The 26298-nt window shown below is 47.8% G+C and overlaps 1 protein-coding gene across 4 annotated transcripts in view; it reads right to left on the bottom strand.

Moving 5' to 3' along the window:
* Positions 1-24921, bottom strand: part of LOC112062645 (alpha-1,6-mannosylglycoprotein 6-beta-N-acetylglucosaminyltransferase A) — a 280334-nt gene extending 255413 nt beyond the window's left edge. For all 4 annotated transcript variants that reach the window (XM_055087513.1, XM_055087511.1, XM_028501646.2 and 1 more), the window contains exon 1: positions 24753-24921. The gene's annotated coding sequence lies outside the window, so the exon portion shown is untranslated. The remainder of the gene's footprint in view (positions 1-24752) is intronic.
* Positions 24922-26298: the final 1377 nt, after the last annotated feature.

Raw genomic sequence — 26298 nt, 5'->3', positions numbered from 1 at the left:
GGCACAGCACTGCGCTCTTTTCCTGAATTAGTCCTAATGCTCACATCCATGCAGCACTACTATCCCACCTTAGAACACAGAAATAAAAGGACTAGGAACTTCACAACAGAGCCTGACGTTATAAAAAAAGAAAGAGGAAAAGAAAGCCCCAGGGACTTCCCTGGTGGCTCAGTGGTTAAGAATCGGCTTACCCAGGCAGGGGACACGGGTTCAACCCCTGGTCCGGGAAGATCCCACATGCCGCGGAGCAACTAAGCCCGTGAGCCACAACTACTGAGCTTGCGCTCTAGAGCCCGTGAGCCCACGTGCCACAACTACTGAAGCCCACACGCCACAATTACTGAAGTCCTCGCGCCTAGAGCCCGTGCTCCGCAAGGAGAAGCTACTGCAACGAGAAGCCCACGCATGGCAACAAAGAGTAGCCACCACTTGCCGCAACTAGAGAAAGCCTGCACGCAGCAACGAAGACCCAACGCAGCCAAAATAAATAAATTAATTAAAAAATATAAACCCCCAAATATATTAACATCTGTGTTGACACTCCAGTTATAAATTAAAAGGTAGTCATTTTTATTTATTTTATTTTATTTTTTTTTTTTTGCGGTACGCAGGCCTCTCACTGTTGTGGCCTCTCCCGTTGCGGAGCACAGGCTTCGGACGCGCAAGCTCAGCGGCCATGGCTCACGGGCCCAGCCGCTCCGCGTCATGTGGGATCTTCCCGGACCGGGGCACGAACCCGTATCCCCTGCATCGGCAGGCTGACTCTCAACCACTGAGCCACCAGGGAAGCCCAAAAGGTAGTCATTTTTAACTAAACAATAAAATATTTTCCTGGGGTGGGGAGGGACTACCACACCCACGTATCCTAGCAACAGACTGAGTTAAGTAATTAAAAGGCCTATTTTTCTTCATAGCCATACTTTTCTAAAGAATGACTTTTAGGGACTTCCCTGGCGGTCCAGTGGTTGGGACTCCGAGATTCCACTGCAGGGGGCGCAGGTTAGATCCCTGGTTAGGGAACTAAGATCCCACATGCTGTGTGGTGCAGCAGAGAAAAAAAAAAAAATTAAAGAATGACTTTTAAAACTTCTTCCAGTCTTCCATTCTTCCATTCACGAAGTATACAGCACTCAGATTAAATGCAGGAGAGAATGGCATGGTCAGACCCAGCACGCAGGCCATCCAAGAAGCAGCGGCCAGTACCCAAAGGTGAGAGAAACCCAGCTAAGGAGACGGGCACCCAGCAGTCCCGGAAGCCTGGCCTCTGTTATGTCGAAACAGGCTGGGGAGGGTCCCCAGGCCACCAACATGATCATTTTCAAATAAGAAGGTTCCCATTCTATAACCACAAAAGGGCTTTTGAAATACCCCTACTAAAACATTTTGATTTGAAATGCTCTCAGAATTCATTTCCTTTGACTCAGTATCTGAAATGCGGGTGGTGGGGGAAGGTGGCATTATTTTGTTTTCTGCCCCGTATGAAATCAGTAATCAGTTCCTCATGAAGGCATTTCTTGGGGTGAGGGAGGCTCGTAATTAGTGAGTTGTTTCAACATTAGCCAAACACCTTAACAGAATTTAGGATGCCCCAAACTCTCCTTGAAACAGAACAGAGAGGCTGGGGAAAGAAACCCACGGAAGAGATCACGAAGTAAAGAGAGGCAATGTCAACGATACCTTTAAACCAGCTCAACAGGAAGTCTTAGCGATTCACCCTTTGTTCTTATCTGTCTCCTCCACCAGGGCGGAAATGTACAAGAGGCAAGCATAGGCGGAGACTGGGGGTGAGACAACGGGTGTCCAGGAGGAGGAAGAACTGGCATTTTTTGAGTCCCAGCAAGCTTAAGGGGCTTCCACGTGTGTCAGTAACTCCTTTAATTTTTCCCATAACCTTATCAGATAGAAAATCACCTCTCCAATTTTAAAATGAAAGCAGCTGTCAGAGAAGTTAAGCAACTTGCCCAGAAGCACATAGCTCATAACAGCAGTCAGAACTGGAAGCCAGATTGCCTTTGCTCAGGACCACACTCTATTTCTCCTGCCCCTGACTCCTCAGATCTTGAGTTCTTTTCAATTCAGATTGCAAGATTCAGGAAAACGTTACCCCAGGTTCCTAAAACTCCCCTAGGTCATAATCTCTTGAGGGGAGGAGGGGGGAATATTAATGAATATCCAGGAAGTCAGAAGAAAAAGGTCCAACTTTCAAAAAAAAAAAAGAAAAAAAAAAACTGGGTTGGAGGTTGGGGATGGATTCCAGAAACAACCGACACTGATGAGTATTCAGGTTCTACAGGAATATTCGGCAAATGGTTTGTGATCAATTTTAAACGGTGATCCACAGTGCATAATGGGTTTGCACAGAGCCAGTGAGTCCAGGGAAACCTCATGCCCTTTCTGGAAGATACCCTCATTTGGTCAACCAGGCAATGGTGACAGACACAGGAAACACGGGGCTTCTGTTTCAGCAAGCCATGTGGCCTGGTCTCCCACATGACATCACTCCCAAAGATGTCATCTCAGGCCTGCCAACCTCCCAAACCAGTCACCTTCACAACTATTGTTTTTTTGTTGTTTGGTTTTTTTTAACTTAATTTTATATTAGAGTGTAGTTGATTTATCAATACATTGTTGTGTTGGTTTCAGATGTAGAGCAAAGTGATTAAGTTATACATATACATACATATATTCATTCTTTTTCAGATTCTTTTCCCATATAGGTTATCACAGAATATTGAGTAGAGTTCCATGTGCTATACAGTAGGACCTTGTTGATTATTTTATATATAGTAGTGCGTATATGTTAATCTCAAACTCCTAATTTATCCCCCCCCTTTTCCCCTTTGGTAACCATAAGTTTGTCTTCGAAGTCTTTGAGTCTGTTCCTGTTTTGTAAGTATGTTCTTCACAACTATTTTGGCCACACTTCCCATTAGTAAAAAGTGAGCATGCACCCCTAATATATGTTCATTTATTTAAAAATAATAAACGTGTAAATATTACTAAAACTTAAGTGCTTAACTTTTAAGGGAAAAAAACAAAATTAAAGGTTTCATATTTTCTTCCCATATCCCAAAAGGTTATCCTGAGTACCAAATCTTGGAAATCACTGCCCTGGGCCTGCAACACTGTGACCCCTTGGTACCCAGTGACCATCACCTTCACTCCACCTGATCCACACCCCTGTGACCTCTTCTTGTTCGGGTCAGCTGTCCTGGTCTCCACTCCCAACAATGATGACCTGCTCTTCAAGTCTTAGAGTCTTGGGATCACTTCTTTCCATTTTCTCCAGGTCCAGAGCCGACCCCTCCCAGATTCCCTTACCTCCCTGAACTATTTCTCACCAATGCCCTCTTCTTCCCTAAATCCTTGTCTTTCCACTGCAATCACCCAGCAAAATTCCCCAACTTGTGGCAACAAACTCAACCTCACAGCCTACCTCTTCTGCACTCAGTAGAACCAGGGAAAGCCGATGTTCCCAGGTGCCTTCCCGTCCTCATCTCCCGCACGCCTCTGACCATCAGGAACCCAGGCTTTTCCTGATCCTCAGGCTCCATTTCCCTTTATCCTCAGCCAACGATTCCAAACCGGCAGCCCCTTCCACCCCCAATGTCCAAAAGCCCACCTGACCTTCCATCCCATCCATCCCCGCCACCATTCTTTCGTTCATTCCAACACTTACTGAGCACCAGTATTAGAGACAGGATGGAATCTCACAGCCCTCTTTTACGTTCTAGTAAACAAATCGACATCAGCTGTTGGGAGACGATGACAATAAAGCTGTTACATAACAGGGAGCACGCAGGGGCCAGAAAACCGTGGTCGTTGCATGTGACCCACTTTCTCCCTCCCACTTCTCCCTCTTCCAATTTTTATTTTTTTATTATTGAGGTAAGACTCATGTAACTTTGAATTTAACCATTAAAAATGTCCAATTCAGTGACATTTGGTACATTCACAATATTGTGCAACCAGCACCTCTGTCCAGTTCCAAAACGTTTTTATCACCCCTGGAAAGACACCCCGAACCCGTTCAGCAGCCCTCCCCATTCTGCCCGTCCCCCCAGCCCCTGCCAACCGCTAACCTGCTTTCTGTCTCTGTGCATTTACCTATTCTGGATATTTCCTACCAATGGAACCCTACGACTCCCCTCCAATTCTGACAACAGCTCTGACCTTCCTGCTTTCTTCCCTCCAGCCACCTCCTCCCCCTTTTCCTCCTCCAAGGCCTCCTCTCTTCTCTGTGCTTGTCATCCATCACCTTACACACCGGTCCTCAGACCCCAGGCCCTCTCCTGCCTCTATCTTCAAAATCTCCTTCTGAGCTGGCTCTTTCTCTCATCCTTTCAAAACAAAACAAACACCCACCTGAACCCGACCTCCTCTGTGCCCTCAAGACAGCTCCAACACCCTCCTTCTTTTCTCAGGCTCTGATTCAGGATTTGCAGAAGTCTTCAGAGATTACCATATTGACAAAACACACGCGCGCGTGCGCACACACACACACACACAAACCTAGGGGGCTTCATCTCGCCAGGACACTCTGGTCCTGCCAGGACACTCTGGTCCTGCGATGCACGTGACCTTGGGTTAACTGTGATTAACACTCTGTGCCTAGCTTTCCTCCTCTGTCAAATGGGGATCAGAACAACACTTACCTCATAGGGGTTTTATAGAGAACAACTGAGTAAAAGCACCCCCAGGGCTTGTCCAAGTGCCAGGCACACTGTAAGGGCTCAAAGAACGTTATCACTCCGGTGAGGATGACCGGTTCCATAAAACCCACACCCTGCTCTACTCCGGCAGGACCCAGGCCTATCTGGCTGTTCTTCCGGGGCTTCTTTTGCACTCAGCTTCCAGAGATTGGCTCTCTCAGGGTAACACTGTTTTAGGGATGATATCATCCACTCTCCCGTCTTTATCCACCACCTGATGCAGGCACCGCCCAAACTCCCATCTACCCCGTCCTTCCCCTCCAGTTCAAGCTACCTTTGCATTCACGGGGGAGCATCTGTGTTGCACATCAGTAGCCCTAGGACCCTTGAGCTCAACATGCCCAAAGTTAAGGGTCACCCTCTTCTCCTACCCCTCTAAGCCACCTCTACCCCCTCCCCCACTCCAGCATCCCAAGAGCTCTTGCTGGGACCCCTGCAGTAGCCTCTCCCTTGCCCAATCTCATTCGTGTTCCTTCCACCCTTTACACTACAGCCAGAACACCCCATCAAATATCCAAAGCTGCCCGTGTCACTCCCCTGCTTAAACCCTTTCAAGAGCTCTCTCTCCACTGTTCTCAGGAGCGAGCACAAATGTCTTTCCCAGGAGGGCTTCTCCTGACCTTGCCCCATCTCTATCAGCCCCTGCCTCACCCTCTATGCTCTAGGAATAGCTGACTGCTGTGGCAATGCTACAGTTAGTTCACACGGCTCCCCTGCTTGGCGTTCCTTTCCCACCAGATTCTCCCAAATTCTGCACACCTTTCAAGGCTCAGTTCAGGCATCACCCCCTCAAGGAAGGCTCCGCTGATGCCTCAGACTGGACTAAGTAGCCCTCCTGCCTGACAGCGACTGACATTAGGTGTTTATGGGTCTGTTTTCCTCCTTAAACTCCCCAAAGACCTTGTTTATCTCATCCATCCATCCATCCATTCATGCATCCAACCAACCATCCATCCATCTATCCATTAATCCATCTATCCATCCATGCAATCATCTGTCCATCCATCCAGCCATCATCCATTCATCCATCCATCCATCCAACAAAAATGCCTCAAGAGCCTGTGTTGGGCCAGGCACTAGGAATACAACAGTTAACAAGACAGACATGGTTGCTGCCCTTGGGCAGCTGACAGTCCAGCAATGGAAACAATAAGAACATGTGACAGCTACTCGCCCCCCCACCCCCCCCCCACACACAGCAGCTGCATGGTGTGAGCTCTAGAGCCAGGCTCCCTGGGTTCAAATCCTGATTCCACCACTTGTTAGCTGTGAAAAATGGGACAAATTACTTCATTTCTCGGTGCCTCGAAAATTAGAACACTCATACCTACCTCACAGAGTTGTTGGGAGGATTAAAAGAGCTAACAGATGTAAATCAATGGGAAGTAACCATAACCCTGTCTGGCACATAACAAATGCTTTCTAAGAGTCAGCTGCTCTCCTTGTTGATGGGGCAACAGGGGCACTTAGGACAGGGCCCCGCCCTAGATGTAGGGCCACGTGATGCATTCGCTTTTTGTGCCCCTATGCCTGACATACAGGTGCTCAGGAAGTATTCACTGGGCCATGCTGGTGAGCCCTGCAAAGATGGTTCAGCGTCAAAGACTCACAGAGCTGGAAGTCATGTGCGTAACATTTGACCCGACTCGCCCAATTCTGCAGAAGAGATGGAGGCTCACCAAGTGAGTTAGCAGGAGGAGAGCACCAGCCCCCAGATCTCCTGACTTCCCAGCTGATGTCTCCTGCCCTGTTCCAAGAAGCCTCTTGTCCCCCGAGACGGCACAGCTGCTCGGCACCTTCCACGGGCTCTCATTATCCACAGCAGAAAGGCTGCGGCTCACCACCTAGGTCACCTCTTTTATCTCCCTGCTTCCCTTTCTCACACCTCTCCTCCAAGCCCGTTTTCTTTTCCTCTCTGTCTCGTGGCCTGTGGTTTTCTTATTTCCAATGGGAAATCTGGCCCTTCAAAAAGGCCACCAGAGATCGTGGTCTTCCTCAGGGAGCAGATCAAACAAATCACAGGAGCAGGTACAATCCCCGGGCCCCCAGTCCCTCTCCTGCTCCCACTGGATGGGGGAAGGCTTCTCCTCCATCTCCAGAAAGTTTCATTTTGCCTTCTCTGGGAATCAGTCTTTTTTGGATGCTCCAAGTTTCAGAAGGCAGATCCCCCAGGGACCTGGGTGCAGCATGAAGGCCCAGTAACAGCTCTCATGTGAAAGCCAGATCCCGTATTTCCAGCCAAACACATAACTCTTACCCATCCGCCAGCTTGCTCTGGTTCCCAGCAGTGGCCTTTGAATGACATGCCATTCTTTGGCACTGCTGACTTGATGACAAGTGACAATCCAGCAGGACGTTTTTAGAGGCTGTGGGATTTACAGAACCTGCTCTGCTAGGAAACTCTTCCTTTCACACCTCAGCTGGCCTGGAAGGTGGAAAGAGAGCGTGACACAGAAAAAATAAATCCTGGAGTGTTGTGTGATGTTCTTTATTACTTTCCGTGGTTGGGCCATAGTATCAGTTACAAGTACCTTGAGCTTCACCTACCTTTGTGTCTGCACCTCTGCTGGGTGTGTTCACACACGTGTGTCTGAGGCTCACGGCGGCACAGAGGCTGGTCACTAGCCGGGGTATCCCATCCTGAGAGTGCAATATATTCAAGTGCTGGGAATTTATCTTAACATCTCACGGTAATGATTATACCACACAGACCTGCCTTGATAATAACAGTCATGGACAGAGTGCTAAAAACAGGGGTAGTAAATTTCATCTCCACACCTTACTATTGAAGAATTCATTATACGACCCTGTATGGCAACAGCCACTGGCCCTGAAGATGTTTGCCCTGCATATGAGATGTTATGAGTCTTCCTTTATCTTTCTTGGAAAGGCTATACAGCAGACCCATTCTTTTCAACAACAAAAAAATGGAAAACCATTTTTTTTCAGAAGAGAAAAACCACCTGCCTTCCCAACAAAACCCTTTCTACATTTTTGTATGAAAGACAATCTCTAGTAGACCTTTTTCTTGCCAAAGGGAACTTTTACCTAGCCTAAGGGGAATTTCTCTTTGGCTCTCTACCTAGCACAGTACTCACCTTCAAAAGTTCATTCAGCATGTGCCTTAACAGTTCATCTGTAGATGAGGCAGCCCAATTTAATGCATCTAAAGGAGAGCAGGCAGCCTGGGGAATCAGACCTGAATTAAACCCCCAATCTGCACCTGATTAGTAGGGGGACCATACATCCCTGTTTACGGCTGTTATCCCAGCTTCCTCATTAATTTAATAGCACCCCTTTCAGTCACAAAAGTGTTCAGGTTTGTTTAGATGATAAATTATATGATCACCTTATATTTATGTGAGTCACTGCACGCAGGACACTTAACTTTCCCATACTGTGGTTTTACATGTGTTTAACGAAAACAAGGGATTCTAATTTACAGGGTTGTCATAAGCATGAAATTAGACAGTGTGCTCAAGGCTTGGTTCCCAGGAGTACCCAGCACTCCCATGAATACCAGCTACGTGCTCAAGAGGTCCACTTTCCAGAAAAAGCATTACTCTCACTGTTGCGGCCCCTCCCGTTACAGGGCACAGGCTCCGGACGCGCAGGCTCAGCGGCCACGGCTCGCGGGCCCAGCCGCTCCGCGGCACGTGGGATCTTCCCGGACCGGGGCGCGAACCCGCGTCCCCTGCATCGGCAGGCGGACTCTCAACCACTGCGCCACCAGGGAAGCCCAAGGACCTGTATTTTCCATTTTTCACTGTGATAAGCATCTATAAAACAGTAACGGCATCTGTGTCCAGCAGCTGCACAATAAATTCCACCAACTCTGACCAGGAAGTGAATCGCTTATGGATATTTTAACTCCTATACTCTAGATCTTCTGGACTTCATTTACTCTCTCCACAAAGGTAGGGTTAAGATCAAAATTCACCCCAAACCAGACCAGTATGAAAAGGAGGCCAAGTGCACGTGGCTGAAAACCAGAAGTGGGGGAGGGATAAGAGATTCTTCAAACTGAGTGAAAGCCCTACCCCTCAGCCAATGAATCTGGTGAATTTCTTCCTTTCCTCTAGCCAACAACAACAAAAAAAAAAACCGGCCTTACCAATCCAATGACAGGATAGCTCCTCGATAAAAGGATCTGAGGTATCTCATTTTAAAAATTAGGCCAGGGACTTCCCTGGTGGTTTAGTGGTTAAGACTCTGTATTTCCAATGCAGGGGGCACGGGTTCCATCCCTAGTCGAGGAACTAAGGTTCCACACGCCCCATGGCACGGCCAAAACATAAATAAATAAATAAGAATTAGGCCAAATAGTACCCACAATCTTGCACTTGAATCTGTGATAGCATCATCATCTCAGGAGGCAACGGAATTTGCTGTTCTCTTTTACAAAAAGAGAGAGAGAAATGCTATCACTTCATTGACAAGCTTGTTAAAGACACCTATGTTCTCTTTAGTCTGACATGAGCCGTAACAATATCTTGTAATGGGGCTGCTCCTATTTCTTTAAGGGAGTGGCTTTGACTCAATGAGAGATTTGATCAATAACTAAACCCACGGAAAAATGAAGGCACAACATTTGAAACTATTCGATTCCAATCTTATAATATTTTCTGAAGCAAAGAATCAAACAATATAATTCCCATTATTATTTAATATGATTACCCAAGGTATTAGTAGTATTGGATGCGTGAAGACCCCTCCCATGCTCAACTTCTAAAGAATTAGAAAGGAAATGTTCAGCATCTTCATGCTCTAAATATAGATTTAGAAGCTGTGAGAGGAAAAAGATGCACCTGGCAGCACAGCAATGACTCGAGGAACGGTGCAGTAGGCTACTCTGTGACAAAGTCATTTCCTCTCAGCAGAAGTTTCTAGAAACAGAAAAAGGCTGACACCACTCCCAGAAATCCAGTTATAGCTGGGGCACAGCATCTAGGGTGGACTCACTGGGCAGCAAGGTAGCAACCAGGACAAAGGGCACCCCTTAGGAAGCTGTCTACCTCCACCCCAAACACTACTTTCTGAGAAATGCCCCTTCCCCCGCAAATTAGGAAAACACCCAGGCAGCCATTTACGCAACATATTTCTTCGGCAATGGGGTACTTCACAGGGTACTTCATAGGGCCCACTTCACTTTGAAGCACACAAAGAGGAAAACAGAAGTGGCACTGTACATAGGGACTTCTCCTGAAGAATGTCTGTGGGTTTTCTCCACTTGAAAAGCTGAACCAGAAACCACACTTCTGTTAAGGATTCAGATAATCAGTACGTTTGGCTTTAAATGCATCTTGTACCCTGTAGTGATCAATACAAGCCTTGCCGGAGGACTGTTCTGACAAACTTGCCTCCTTGTGTATGATAAAAGAATGACCCAAGGGCAAATCAAGCACAATTCTTTGACCAGGTCTAAGAAGAAAATGAGCCAACTGGAGATAAGCCCACGCCCCCTCTACACCCATACCTGGCAGTCTTGGGGAAAGGCTGAGTCACGAGGTGGTCAACTTCCCAATGAATGGAAAAGACAGCGCAACGGTGGGGTGTGTAGTGTCCAGAGCGCTCCCCAATTCTACTCCACGATTTCTGTACCACCCACCCCTTGGCGGATAGGTGAGATGGTACCCCTTCTCCAAATGTTTGAAATGCATAAAATAAAATACATAGGATTACAGAGGAAGTCAATTATATTTAAATATGGTTACCAAAAACTTTTAAAATTGTGACATAATAACACATATGCTTGGGACTTCCCTGGTGGCACAGTGGTTAAGAACCCGCCTGCCAATGCAGGGGATACGGGTTCGAGCCCTGGTCCGGGAAGATCCCACATGCCACGGAGCAACTAAGCCCGTGCGCCACAACTACTGAGTCCGGGTACCTAGAGCCTGTGCTCTGCAACAAGAGGGGCCACCGCAATGGGAGGCCTGCGCACCACAATGAAGAGTAGCCCCTGCTCGCCGCAACTAGAGAAAGCCCGGATGCAGCAACAAAGACCCAATGCAGCCAATAAATAAATAAATAAAATTACTAAAAAAAACCCCACACATATGCTCGTTTATTAATACATTAAATAACACTGTCTAGCAGCATGTAATAACCACCATAATTTCTATGTCATAATGAACATGACATTTCAAGATTATCTGTTAGCCATCTAAAATCTGATATGAAAATATGGGCTTCCTATTGGTCCCCCGCTCGCCGCAACTAGAGAAAGCCCGGATGCAGCAACAAAGACCCAATGCAGCCAATAAATAAATAAATAAAATTACTAAAAAAAACCCCACACATATGCTCGTTTATTAATACATTAAATAACACTGTCTAGCAGCATGTAATAACCACCATAATTTCTATGTCATAATGAACATGACATTTCAAGATTATCTGTTAGCCATCTAAAATCTGATATGAAAATATGGGCTTCCTATTGGTGACAAAGTCGCAGACAATGCTAATATTACTGTGGTTTGTGGCCAACATCCAAAAGTTAAGGGATTGCTCAATTTTGGTTAAAGGTGAGTGAAAATCAAGGTGTAATATTTTCCCATGCAAGCTCACAGATCCCCTTGAATCTCTACAAAGAGGGCTGCAGTAGTTCACATGAAACTCATGCGATAATCTGATTTCATCCCCTGCTCTTACGGCTCTTCCAGAATCATGAGACCCACAACAGAGCCGGAACCCGGCAGTAGAATCAACCACTTATAAGGGAGCACGGAGGATCTACCACAAGGAGAGTCGGCTACCCATGGAAGAAGCAGAATGGGCCAACAACTCTACTCTCTTTTTCTCCATCAGTTGTACCCAATGTGTGGGCTACAGTTTTTTATTTTTTAAATGGCTAGTGTTGAGTTATTTAATTCAGTTGACTCACGGGTGGGGGGATTACTTTCCAAATCATTTCCCCTAGTGCTGCGTTCTAAACGTTATTAGCCCCAGAGTTCAAGGCTTACAGCAAACTAACACCCCTTTACTCCCTGAAATCAAATTCTTAGATAACCTTCCTAAACACATTTTCAAACATATGTATTTATTGCTTTAATAGTAATATAAATGAGAATAAAAGGAAAATAATTTATAACAAACTGAACATGTATTTCAATATGCAATTAGTTGGGCAAGACCAATCTAGAAGGCTTAAGAAGTTGTTAGATGCTTGTACTTTACATAAAATCAAAAAACAGGTGAGTTACAAGTGTGGACTGCCACAGGTGATATGGTGATGTCATGGGCAGTGGGTGTGTTTCCAAAATGGCAAACACCTCTTGGTAAATTTCCCAATAAAACAAAGCACAATCTTTCTTCATTGACTGGAAAAGTCAACGTTTATTTGCAACATGCAAAATACTCTTCATGTATAAGTTAGGTCTCTAGGTTCAGGTAATAAATGGGTTTTGTCATCCACAATCATCTTGTTACCAAATTGGCCCACCAGACCTGCGCCAGGCAAAGCCCCCCTCGTCTTCACCGAGGATGCTCTTTTTCAGATTGGATTCGAGTATCCAATAACTAAACCAATGCTGAGACTGGAACAGCACAAGCTGTATTCAGTAGCCAAAGACTGGAGAATCGGGAACCTAGTTTGCAAATCAACTTAACCCGATTCCGGCAGAGACACCAAATATATAGGAGGGTGGAGATTAAAGATTGGGATTTGGAAACAGTGGGAGAAATACTGATGAGTTATCTGAGAAGAGGGGTGTGGTTTGGACCTGGAACTGTACCAACTCTCCTTTTCAGTCATTGCATGGGTTTTTCCAGTGGCTGTCATGGCAATCGTCAAGTGTCATGGCGCCTGTGGGTGTGTCATTTAGCATGTTAAAATATTACAATGAGCGTATAATGAGGCTCAAGGTCTACAGGAAGGCAAATCTTCTGTCATCTTGGGCCTAGTTGATTCTAACCAACACTTGTTTTTTTTTTCTCTTTGCAGCTTCCACCTGAAACTTAGATCAGATTTGGTTTCTATTCAAGGGAGGGGCAGGGGTATGATTCTGGGGCAACCGCCATGGTAATAGTCTCACAGTGAGACACAGGATACACGTAGGGGTGTTAAGACTATTCTACCCATCACAGGTGTTGGCATCCCTGGTCCCCATCCAGTAAATGGTAGTAGCACACCTCACTCACAACCAAAACTGTCCCCTAAATTTCTAAAATGCCCCCAATAAACTCCCTAGAGCTCGCCAAAATCCACATTGCAGTATCCACGCTCTGCCCACCTCTGGGTGACATCAAGCTGGACCGCTCGGGGAAACTCCCCAGGAAACTTGCATTTGCATATAAGAGAAAGATCAGACTCGATGAGTGGCTCACCCAGCAACAAGCGCCCTTATCCAGAGTTCTGCCCTTGGGACACAAAAAGCAGAACAAGGCAGGGAAGAGAACTAAGCCGTGAGGCAGATGGAGGCAGCAAGGAAGCAAGGGGGTTCCTGGGGTCCCCAGAGCTTTGATCCCAGGCTTCTGGCACCTCACAGCTCTGCTCCTGTAGTAGCCCTGATGTGAATTCTCCACTTGTGCTGAAGCAAGCTCCAGCGGGTTTGTGTTGCCAGCACCCAAGAGTCCTTATTCATTACACACATCCAATCACCTGCTGGGAAGGCCACCCACCTGAACTAAGGAGGGCAGCTCACATCAAAAATGTTTAGAAGAACCTATTCTTTTTCAAAGAACCTCCTTTATCTGGGGGACACTGCTCAGACTTTTACCAAAGCTCCCCATGCTGTACTTGAAACTCATTTGGTTTTGACTCTGTTCTCACTGCCAGTAAATAAATGGGCCAGTGCCCATTCTTCATCTGGCATTTCAGATTCTAGAAAGACAGATCCAGATCATTCTGAAGCCTTTTCTGCCTCAGCTCCTTCTCATCAGTCTCATGAGCCACACAACATAAATAACAATGTGGTCCTCCCCTGGCAGGCTTGGGAAATTTAGATATCGGAGAAATTTAGCCTTTAAGGGCCCAATTAGATTATCCGAGTAAAAAGAAAAAAAAACATTTTCCAGAGACTTTCCAACTCCATAAGCCCATGATTTAATGTCTCTAAATTTTATTATGCTCAGAATTAATATCACCCTAATTCAGAAATGTGACAACAAGGACCAGTTGCCAGAAAGGTGTTCTAAAAGAACGCAAGATGACTGTTTTTCAACCTCTTCCACTAATGGACTCCATTATATCACAAAAAAAGGCGCTGCTGGAATCTAATGAATAAATAACTAGCACTTGAATAGAATTTGTGTCCATTTTTAATGCCAGCTACTTTCCACAAGAAAGCCTCATTTAAATTAGAAAGCGGGGAGTGGGGGGAGCATGCTTATAATGAAACACTTTCGAAATGCTTGAAAAGTTTCCTATATAAGCCAATCAGGTATAACGTTAAATTGCAAAAACTTAATTGCTTAATCTAAGTGAATAAACCAGAGAGTTTGAGTGTAACACAGGAAAAGGGTTAGTTTTCACATCTGCCGGATTTGTTTAGCGAAATTTCCAGAAGAGTTATCAGGAGAGCTAATAGTCCCTTGAACGGTGTGTCTTCTAAATGGAGGATCACAGCTCACCGATGGGTTATGAAACCAATTCAGGACAAGGGTCAGAAAACTTTGTCTTCAAGAGCGGGAGAGTAAATACCTTAGGCTTTGCAGGCCAGATATCTCTGTCACAACTGCTTGACTCTGCCATTGTAACTTGAAAGCAGCCATAAACAATCTTTGCATTCCAACCAAACCTTATTTACAAAATGGGCTGCAGGCCACAGCGCTGACTCCTGACCAGCATTTTTTCAGCAAATGAAAGAGTAGAAAACATCAGAGGCCATGAGAGGTAGAAGGGTAGGTACTATTTCATGAAAGTTTTCTTGCTGCTATACACACATGTATATGTGAGTTCTGGTCAATATGTATTTCTTACTGTAGGTTGAGGGTCAAAAGCCACCATACTAGATATGATAAACAGTTTGAGAAGAAAAAAACAAGTCTTCTTCTGACTGAAACTGGTAAAGAGTTTACAGGACTTTCATGTTTTAAAAAAAAGAAAGAAAAAAAGGGTAGATATAATGGGCAAGTTCTTAAGCCTAACGTACAATCTTAAAAGAATATTTTAAAATATATTAAAATTTGAAAAAAGAATATGAATTAGTTACAAGTAGTCCAAAATGATCTTCGAAAGGACGCTAAAACTGCTTCTTATGCTATGCAAATATCGATCTGAGCTATCAGTTAGCAATGCCTGCATAACAAACTTCCCCAGAATTCTGTGGCTTAAAATAATCATCAACGCTTTCCACAACTCTACAGGTCAGCTGGCTGGTTGGTTCTGATGTCCTAGGACAGGCTTAACTAATCTTGGCAAGATATGCTCAGGAGACTTTGAGCAGCCCGAAGGTCAGCTGGAGGCTGGCTAGTCCAGGAGAGCCTCAGCTGACACAACTTGGCTCATTCCCCTGCATCTCTCAGTCCCTGCCTTAGACTAGCCCCAGCACGCTTTCATGGGGGTGGCAGGGATCTGAGCAAGCACGCCTAGCTGTGTAAAAGGTCAATCAGAAACTCGTAGGCTCTTAAACTGTTTATATGGTATCTGCTAACATCCCAGGAGCCAAAGCAGTCACGTGGCCAGTAGTGGGGAAAGGGAGGGATGGGGACTAGTAAGTTACAAGGCAAAGAGTGTGGATACACAGAGGCCATTAACTGGGGCCATTAGTGCAATCAATCTGCCACAGACATTATTTACTGTTTGTCATCACCTTGGCAGAAGCAGAGAGATTTTACATTATTTTAAGCTTTCCCATTACCATTTCTCATTTTGGTTTTCCATTATCACTTCTAAGGCAGGAAGGCAGAGTGAAAAGAACATAGGCTTTGGAATCAATGAGATCCAGTTCTGCAGCCTGGCTCCGCCCCTTCAGGCTACATGACCCTAGGCAGGTCTCCTTTGCACCTCAGTTTCCTCATCATATAGATAGGACTACTAACATAACATCAGCTGGAACACGAAATGTGTGTAGTCCAATGTCTGGCCACCTCAGATCTCAAATCTTAGACAGTTTGCAAATAGTTAACTTAAATATATTCAGAAAGATGAGGAACAAGGCAATAGGAAAATTTCCTGAGAAGTAAAGTTTCTCGACAGAAAAGTACAGTTCCTTTACATAAAGACTAGAAAACCATTTCTTTACAGAGAGTTTTGGGGACTGTGGCAGCAGAAAAATGGCCCCCAAGGATGTCCACATTCTAATCCCTGAAGCCTGTGAATACAGGACAGGTGTGATGAAGTTACGGACCTTGAAATGAGATTATCCTGGATTATCTGGGTGGACCAATCTAATCACATAGATCCTTAAAATCAGAAATCTTTCCTAGCTGTGGTCCCAGCCTGATGGCAGAGAGACAAGGAGTCAGCCCAACATTGCTGGTTTTGAAGCTGGAGGAACGGGCAGGAGGCTGTGAATGTGGGTAGCCACTAGACGATAAAGGGGCAAGGCAGAGGATTCTCCCCTAAAGCTTCAGGAAGGAATGGACAACTTGATTTTAGCCAGTAAGACCCGTGTTGGACCTCTGACCTACAACATAACATAATAAGACAATAAATTTGTGTTGCTTTAAGCCACCCAGTCTGTTGTTATTTGTTAAAGCAGTAACAGAAAGATAATGTAACTTGTCGTCTTTATACAAAGGCCTACAACGAGGAAATAGAAAAGTCTTTCTTGAAGCCACTGAACCAGGAGGAAGAAACTATGGAACCTGGAGAACACTAACCAGGCATGGCATCAGAATCGGAAAGCTGTATCTAATTCTGGTTATAAGGGCAATGAAAGAAAAGGCAGTATGACAGAATAAGCAACTCATTATCAAGGAAAACACTTTATTGCAGGCTACAGGGAAATACAATAAAATCATTATTTATCCATACACTCTCCAAGGATCCCCTGGCTATACCTGACAAGCATGTACTAGAGGAAAAGCCATATTTTAAAAATACTTCCACAGAAACTTTCTACAGGTTTCATTTAACTGATGGCTATTCCAGGGATATGCAGCTCCAACTCTGATCACTTCCACTTCTGTTTATAGATAATAGGACAGTAAGGTAGCAAGCCCTAGTGGTGTGTGGACATGAACACACACACACACACACACACACACACACTCACACACACACACACACACACACATGCACACAAAGTCTCAATTTGTTGGGCTTCCTGAGCCCACAAATAATGCTCACAGTGAGGGAGAAAAAAGTGTACAAAAAGTCCACTGATTGATTTGAAAAACAGAACTCCAAAGCGGCACAAAGAGGACCCCAAAATTAGGAATACATCTAAGAATATTCTTAAGGACAGATTAAAGAAACTACAGTAGATGAGTGTGCTGGGTTCAGCCTGGAAGTCACCCTAGCAGAATCCCACAGATGCAGGAGACACTAAGAGATGCCTCATTTGATGGATGAGAAAGCAGAATCACCCAGCGCTGAACTGACCTGCCTGAGGACAGCCCTCTAACTGCGGAGAGACCTCACCTGCCTGAGCCGGAGCGAACGCATGACGCCATGCTGCCCAGCTGATCACGTGACTCTCGTGCAGGGCCCTGTGCAAGGTAATAGGGATTCCGATCATACCTATAGAGCTCCAGACTCCTTGCTGCGAAACCCCTGGAGCCAGATGTAATTTTTTAACCAACCTGGGGGAGAAAAACTCTCCCTTTCTGGAGCTCCTATCAAAATAGGAAATAAGGAATGGTGAAATATAGAAGAAAGTTGATAACATTTGCCTGAACTAAATTATGTACCGTGAAAGATTACCCACATAATGTCACCTTTAAATCTGGCAAGCACAATAGTTAGGCATCACAGAAGGGGAGGAGGGGGAAATGGACCATTATCAGTCGCCGGAGCTGAGAACTCTGTTAAAGAAGGTATGCCATCCTGATGGACAGAGGGGCTGGAAGCTATGTTTGCAAGGATCTCACATCAGACTGGGACTCCTCATATGATGAACATTATTGGGGAGGGAGATGGAGGAAAGCATCCCTTCCCCTCCAAGTCCCCACTTAGGGCTGCCTCTAACCTTGGTGGCTTTGAAAAATTCTCAGAGATGGGGTAAGGGAAGTATACAAATACTAAGAAAAGTATGGAAGGAAAACAGAAAGATCATATTTAGCAAGAGGCAAAGACAGTGCTTTCCTAAACAAGATGTGTAAGAGAAAGAATTGGTCATTTAGAAAACTCCTCAGTGGAATAAACACTAGTAAATAAAAAAATCAGAGTTGAAAATAACAGACAGTCCAAAAAAAAAGCAGCTGCAAGGAGACTGATATCAAAGTCTCTATTCTTTCAACATAGTTGTTTCAAAGGGAAGCAGCGATGAAGGTATATAAACAGAATTTGGTCCAGCTTGTGGCAGTGCAAATTCTTAGCCACTTTCCCCTGGGCGCTGTGCCACAGAACCACAGAACTCTGTGAGCCTGGTCATCTTCTGCTCTTTGAATCTCAATTTCCCAAGGGGGAAAAAAAAAAATAGCTTCACTAGGGGAAGCTGGCTAAGCCGGTTATTTCTAGGCTGAGAAGGACGGACCATGGCCTCTTCTTTCTAAACATACAAAACACACATCCCAAAAGATAGTGATCATAAAGGGCTGGTTCTTCTTAGGTAAGCATTTAAACTGTCTACTAAAGATTCTGCCAGCAAAGGCAAAAACAACTTGAGTTTTTCCTCAATCTTTTTTTATTCAATAAGGGAATTTTATTTCTTTATTCTACACTTCCTTTGCCACATGTGTAAGATTATACAACTTTAGGACTGAACAGAACGTTGGAGCTCGTTCAATCCCCTCCTACTTTCCAACATAAGAACTGAAGCCCAAAGCGGTCATATGGGCTGAATTAATGTGTTCTTCATTTGCATACTGCTTTATAACTGAACTTAACTTTTCTGTGTGGGCCCTGACCAGGCCCAGACTTTAAACTTTTGAGCAGCTAGGGACTCTGTATTAACCAGAAATGTTCAGAATCAGGAACAGGTGAGAGCAATGTCATGTCTGATGCAAGCCCGGTCATATGTAAGGAATAAAATGAAAGGAAATGGTGCTTGTTGGCACACCGAATGGGAAAATTCCATGAAGCACGAAAATCCCGGTGGTCAGAGGAATATTTTGCAGGGCCTTAGCTCTCTTTCTAGGATCCCACAGACACTAAGGGAATGTCTTCACAAGCCCTTCCTTGGAAATGTTGAGAAATAGCCCTGACTCCTCTGCCAGGTTACCCCCGGCCCACCCCATGCTCCTAAAGGGTGGAAATCAACACTGAGAGGGGCCAGGAGCTATAAGACACAGCTGCAGAGACAGACACAGAGAGACAGAGAGAGAGAGAGAAAATGAATATTTAAGAGTGAAATGTAAAATCCATCCCAGGCTAAATTCCTAAGATGTCAAACTTAAAAGGTGACATGAGCAAGGGGGCACCTCATGTAAAGGCACGTAAGTTGCTTAGATCCTCCCATTTGGGGCTGGAGAAAGGAGTGGGGCACACCCACCTGTTCCCCACCAGATGGCAGGGTAAGGCTGGGTGTGAGCACACAGCGTTCTGGAAGTGGGTGGGACAGACGCCAAATGACCATCACATTCTCTTCCTGGGTCATTTCTCTAAACAAGGCAGGCACACACCTGTTATCAGCTGTTGTCACTGTCTCTGAGGGACCAAGGCCCAGCTTGGCCACTGCTGTCAGCCAGGGAGACTTCGAGCAAGTCCTTCTACCTCCCTGCACCTCCAGGACCGCAGCTATAAAGAGAAAGGACGCAGGGAGATCTCCCTGAGGTCCTTTCCAACCCCTGAGTGCCTAAGACTCCTCTTGGCTTTAGTTAGAAAGCTGGCACTGGCCAGTACAGGGTGAGCCTGCTAGCCTAAACAACTAAGCACAGTCCAGCTAACGCGGGCTCGGGACCTAGACCACCCGGGTTCGAATCCTTACCCTGCCGCAAGTGGCTAGCTGTGCGTGACCCCGGCCAGCTTTCACAACCTCCCAATTCCTCAGTCTCCCTATTGTGGAAACTGGGAATAACAATACCATCCACCTCGGCGTTGTAGCGAGGAGTAAATGGGATAGGAAAGAAGCCTTTGCAGTCGTGTCACCTCTAGAAGAGATACATTTTTCATCACCATCGCTCCGAGTTTCCTCGCCCACCTGCTCTCGACATTTCTCCACCCAGACATACCATCTCCGCTGATCACCAACATTAACACACTCCCATGGGTGGACGGCGACATGCAAGAGATCCAAAACTATCATAGTGGAGGTGTGTTCTGTGTGGGATATTAGAAAAAGCATCTTGCCAGCATGCCAGGCCTTAGAAGCCGGCTGTGCCGAGAATGCAGCCCTAAGGAGTGGCGCTTAAGCAGGAATCGGTGGGCGGAGCTTAGGCAGGAGTCAGTGGGCGGTACCCATGCCCTCAGGGGCCATCGCCCCCAAGTCACAGAGGGTGCAAATCAGTGAGGCTGTTATTCTTCTACGGATAACGCTGAAATGCTGACATTTTTGAAAAAGTAAATAGGTTGCAAACACCGGTACTTAACACTTACAGGTAACGAAGTACTTGCATACACCTCGCTCCTGAGTTCATGAGCAACAGGGTGGAGAAATACTCCTTAGCCATCCTAGGTAACCGCCTCAGCTGGGGCCAAGGTCCAGCAGGCGTTAACTGCTCGGGGTGCCCATTTACAGGGAAAACTGCACCCCGCCCCGCCAAGCCCAGCCCAGATAGCTTATCCCTCTTGCTTGTCCAGATTTGTGAGGCTGGACAAAGGGCCCCGATAGGAAGGACCCTGTTCTCCTTCCAGAAGGTTAGGTGTTCAGACAAGAGAGCGGTGGGATTTTGAAGAAATAAAGTGATTCCTCCAACCTTTCCCATGCACACATACAGCTTTCCAGATATGCCAAAGTCGGGGAAGGAGGCACTTCGTTGTGGAAATGAAAAAACAAACACATAAATACAACAGTCCAAGTGGGCAAACAGAGATGGAGCCCCAACTCTTCCAGCTGAGAATGTGGTTACAGTACTAAGGCTCCTGGGACCCATTTTTGCAGCTTTCCAAGAGCTATTAATTTGCCTTAATATACTGAAAGAGAAGGTGAGATGAATTAAAAGTGAGATGGTAATTTTGAAGGAGGATGTACGTCTTCATACCCCGCACCAGCACCCACCATGTATGGCTCAAGCTGGCTGCCTGATAAACACCCCATGAGAGCCCACAGCTGGCACTGAGGTCACAACTATGCTTGGACTTTTCGTGTTGACCCAGGATATGACATAGTATGGGGGCATGGCTTAGATTAGCAACTTTAAGAAGAGGGGGTTAGGGAGATCTTGACTCAATTTCAAACAGGAATTTAAAAGTTTAGCCATTTATTCAATATCCTGGGATAAACCATAACAGAAAAGAATATAAAAAAGGAATGTCTATATGTGTATAACTGAGTCACTTTGCTGTACAGCAGAGATTGACACAACCTTGTAAATCAACTACACTTCAATTAAAAAAAAATTTTTTTTTAAGTGAAGCCATCTTCTGGCTACTAAGAATGACTCTATACTTCAAAGCAATTATGAACTTTAAAGGCAGCCTAGTAAAACATGCCCTGGCAAGTACCAAATTATTTCTGACCCAAACCTCTCCACTGTCACCCACCTGGCACTCTCCCCCAAATATAAAGGTATTACCTCTCTTTTTTTAAAGTACCTAGATTCTGTATCTTTTTTTTTTTTTTTTTTTGCTGGATTTTAGTTCCCCGACCAGGGATCAAACCCAGACCCTCGGGGTGAGAGCTCACAGTCCTAACTGGACAGCCAGGGAATTCCCTAAAGTACCTAGATTCTGAAACACACACACCTTCCTTCAGCTAAAACTATCTGTTACTTTTGGCTGACACCTGGTGTCACCTGACACCGGGACCCTTCCCCAAACTTTGACATCCCCCATAACAAACCCCCAGAGATAATGCTCCTGACAGCACGGGCTTTCCGGAGAGCTACTGTGACAACATCGGCACAGAACGCCACCTCCAACCACCACGCCACCCTCCTACAGCCAGTAAGCCAAGACACACAAAGAGGACGGAATAACAGTCCTCACTGCTCTTTAGGCCTCTAGGGAAGGAGCAGAGCAGCTACGTGCCTGGAGGACCAGAGTGCAAAAGGACAGGAACTTTCCAGCCAAAGCAAGACTTGGGGTGGGAAAACCGCTCTGGGCAGTTTGCCAGACATCTCTGCAGGGGACACTGGTCACTGTCTGTCCCCCCCCCTCAAAATCAACCTGAGAGTGACTCTGCAGTGACTTAGATCCCGAACCACATGGAACATGAGGAAAAGTCATGTCAAATATCAGAGTGACACCTAGAATGATGGCGAGGAGACTCACTTCTCAGTGGAGGAACCAAAGGCGTTTCCCACCCCCACCCCCCCCACCGGCTAGGATCACAGGGGGACTCTGCTGTTGCAATGCTTTTGGAGGCCAGCTGGGCAGAAGGCTGGCTGGTTATTTTTAAACTGAGAAAACTGAATGGGAAGGTAGCAAATTTGAATTCTTGTGATCTCCTGAGGTCCCTTCCAGCTCCAAGATGCTACCAAAGAACACTGCATATGCACATACATATGCACATGCTTCTTTATAAAAAACGTATATACGGATGTGTGAATATATATAAATGAGTACTATATTCACACTTCCAAACACAAAGCACTTGAAATGCGCACTGCTGAGGCGATTCCGAGTCCCACGAGGCTGGAACACAGATGCAACTGGCAGATCTGAGCAGAGCCACCAGCCCTCCTGCACTACAGTCGCCTTAAAACCAACCTGCAGCTGCTTGTGTAGGTGTGAACCCTGCCAAGCCCCAAAGCAGGACTGCAGACTCCTTTCTTCCAGTGACTCTAGTCACAAGTGTCCCAAACTCAGGAAGGCAGGCTGGAACAAAGGAGAGGAAGAAAAGAAAAGCCCAAACCTCTGTCCAGGCACCCAGCTCTGCCAGAGTCAGGAATCGGGCAGAGCAGCATCCTTCTCCTCTTCCCCTGTCCCTCCAAGAGGCAAAAAGGTCACCCTCTTCCCCCTCTGCCATCACCTCCTTGCTCAGGGCCTCTCCTCTTCAAGTTGACTGCATGGACATCAAGTTGGTAACTGGAGAAACTAAAAAGGTCTCTAGAAAGGAGAGCTTTGCTCTAATCCTAACCAAGCCAAACAAATTTGAGGGAGCCTATCTTAGCCCTGAACAATAACAGCAAAAAGAATCTGTGGTTTGGGCCGGGGGGGTGGTGGTGGGGAGGTGGTACGAAAATTTATGTATTAAGAAAGATCTGTGATGGTATGCCCATCATGAAAAACAGTTTGGTGATTTTCTCCAATCAAAGACAAGGAAGTTCTGATCCTGAGTCAAGGCTCAGGATGTGGGTAGCTAAACTGGGGAGGGGGTGGGGGGAGGTGGGCGGTAGGGGGTGTGTCTCTCGGAGTAAAAACCCACCTAGTCCCTCAGGTCCTGACAACGAACGGGGGCGGGGCGCACCAGCTTCCCACTTGCCTCTCTAGAGAATGAGATCGTACCTCTAACACTTGGATCTGTGTTATTTACAGGTGCAGTGCTGTCATGCCACGGAACCCCGCACAAACCTCAGCTTTCCCCTCCTCAACTTCACAGCCCCAGAAGTGCCCAGCCTTCCCTAACTGTGCCGCCAGAGCCGGGTGCAGACGGCGGCGTCCGCCCTGGGCCGGGCCTGTCAGGAATACCGGGCCACAGACCTCGACTCCGGCATCTCTGAAAACCTTAGGCGTCTCCAGGTTACCGCAGCCCCCAAGCGCCCAGCACCCTGTTGGCGCTCCAAACGCGGCCGGGCAATGCAAGCGCCACCTCTTCCCTCTTCCGCGCGGCAGCTACGAAACCACGGCATTGTGTGTGACAGCGAGTGTGTGCGCGAACGTCCCCGGGCTCACACACCCCCTTCCACCCGGTCGGCTCACGGCGCCCGGTCTGTGCGCGCGGCGAGCGCATCGCGAGCCGGTCCCCCCATTAAGCGGCCTCACCGCCAGGCCTCTGGCCACCCGGCCAACGACGTGACCTCGGGAAGCTGGGGGCAACGTCCACGCCCCCATTCTCGGCCGCGGGGGCGACCGGCGAGAGCAGCGCTAGGAGCCGGGCAAAGGCGAGGCAAGGGCCAGGGGGACGCAAAAGGTCGACTGGCGGGCGCCGCGCCCCCAAGTTTGCCAGCCGCGGGTCGGGAGGGGGCCAGGAGCCGGCCGGGGCGGCTCGCGACTCGGCAGGAAGTTCCCAGGGCTGCACTGAGCATGCTCTCGGGGATTATGTGCGCGGGTGTGGGCTCTGCGCTCCCCGCAGCCTCTCCGGCCAGGCAGCCTCCGGAGCGCGCCGGCGGGATCGTGGGCCCACGGAGGTCCCTTAGGGGTGGGGGACACCCCCGGGCTTCCCTGGTCCCCAGGACCGGAGCGCCCGCCCGCCGCATCCCCCTTCCCCCGGGGCCGGGAGCCAGCCTCCCTTGTTGTCCCTCCCCACTGGCCGGTGGCTGAGTCCACCCTGCGCGCCCAGGTCCCGGGGACCCCAGCCCGGCCCACACCCGCAGCGTGACCCCATCAGGCTCCTCCGCGGTCCGAGCGCCCCTCTACCATCCCTGGCCGCTCGCCTCCAGCCCGCGCAACCAAAGCCTCCTCCGACAGTCCCTTGAAAAGCCCAAACCCCCCCCACTTCCCAGGGGCCATGGGGGCCTGCAGTCTCCCCTGGGAAGGGGTTGCCCCGGGCAGGCGGGCGCCTCCAGGCGCGTCCCCGGCTTCACTCCCGGCTCTCTCAGAGCGGCCGGGGCACCCACGCAGGCGGCGGAGGGTCGGCAGGCGGAACCCCCAGCCGCGCAGCCCACGGAGCAGACTCTCCCCCCACCTCCCGCGCCCAGCTCCCCGCGCCCTCCGCGGCCCCTCTGCGTTCATCTCCCCGTGGAGATGGAAAGCTTCGACGCGATCGCCCCGACCCACTGGGCTCTCACCTCCTTGTCGAGCAGCAGCAGCAGCCGGGAGTGCCTGCCAGCTGCCGTCCCCGGGGGGACCCAAGGCTCCGCGGGGCACGGGGTCGCGGCACCACGAGCCTGCGGCGGGGCTACCTGGGCTGGATCGAGCCCGGGGCCGCCGCGGCAGCCGCGGGAGCCGCAGGGCCGCCGCCGAGCGGGCCGCGGCAGGGACGGTCTGCAAACTCTCAGCCCTGGCGGGGCCGCGCGCGGCGCGTCCACACTCGGCCTGGACACTGCGGAGACGCTCCTCGGGGGCTCAGCTGACCAGGGCGGGGGTCTGGCTTCAAATTCTTCCTACCCTACCCTCCCGACCTCTCCAACTTCTCCCCGCTTCTGGGTTCGCAGCTCTCTAAGGCAGGGATTCCGGCCGGGGACGTTCGGCAAACTCCCCGCCCTCCCCGCGGAGCGCTCAGCCAATTCGGAACGCCCCAGCCTCTCAGGGGCCGTCTGCAAACTCCCAACCCTGTCGGAGAGGACTTTACCAACCTCTCAATTCCGCAGCCCGAAGGGAGCAAGGGAGACACTTCGCGGCCACAAATAATATTCTAGCAAGGTCAGGGGCAAATGTGCAAATGCTGATGTGACAATGCATCCTCCAGAGAGGTGCAGTCCAGGCCTCTCAGCACCAGGGGCCTTCCAGCAGTTAAGCCCAGTGACGGGAGATTATGGACTCAACCATCTACAGGACGGGCAGCTTGAATCAATGCCCTGAGCCTCAGTTTCCATCTTTGTAGAATGGGCTTTATAAAGCAGTATATGTTTCTGCCACTTGGTTGCTGTGACCTTGAGCAACCCACTTAACCATTTGAATTCAACTTCTTTATCTACGAACATAATAAATGGGGCTTCTTGAGGTTATTCTGAAGATGAAATAAAATATATGTAAAGTACTTAGCAATACCTGGCACATAGTAGGCACTTAATAAATGAATTCCATTTCTCTTTCTCTTTCCCACTCCCGCCCCCAGATTTTATGAACACTCTGGACTGGCTAGCTGAACACTGTACTGTTGTAAATTCAGAAAGAAATAAAACACATCCCATGCCCTGAAGGCACCACAAAGAACATTGACTGACACCACATATTAAATCCAACCAAGCCCCAGGAGAGAGAATGCTGTACGTTTACAACGCTAAGCATTACAGATCCTTGTTAAGTATAGTATCTGGAATGGAATGAGAGTGACCTGGTGAATTACCTAGGGGTCGAAATGACAGGGTTCATAACCCCATCAAGTTCCAAGCCCTGTAACCAGTCACTACATCAAGTCACTGTATGAAGTTTTATGTTCAAATTTCCCTTACCTTCCCTGCAGAATTTCTCCACCCCCATTTCACTGTCCCCCCTGGGGTCTTCTTTCTTAAACTCAGATCACCCTACTCTGCTGCCCACCCTTCCCAGCAGAGGCGTTTAAAAACTGAAGATCATGGAATTCGTAGACCCTAGAAATGACTTAGTCCAAGTCCTTCACTTAGTCCTTCACTAAGTAAGCTCTCAGGGCCACCCAGCTGGTTGGGAAGGTCT

The sequence above is a fragment of the Physeter macrocephalus genome, chromosome 2, assembly GCF_002837175.3.
Source record: "Physeter macrocephalus isolate SW-GA chromosome 2, ASM283717v5, whole genome shotgun sequence".
In the NCBI taxonomy this organism is placed as follows: Eukaryota; Metazoa; Chordata; class Mammalia; order Artiodactyla; family Physeteridae; genus Physeter; species Physeter macrocephalus.
Note: the sequence above shows the minus strand (reverse complement) of the source record. Positions and strands in the feature narration are given on the sequence as shown.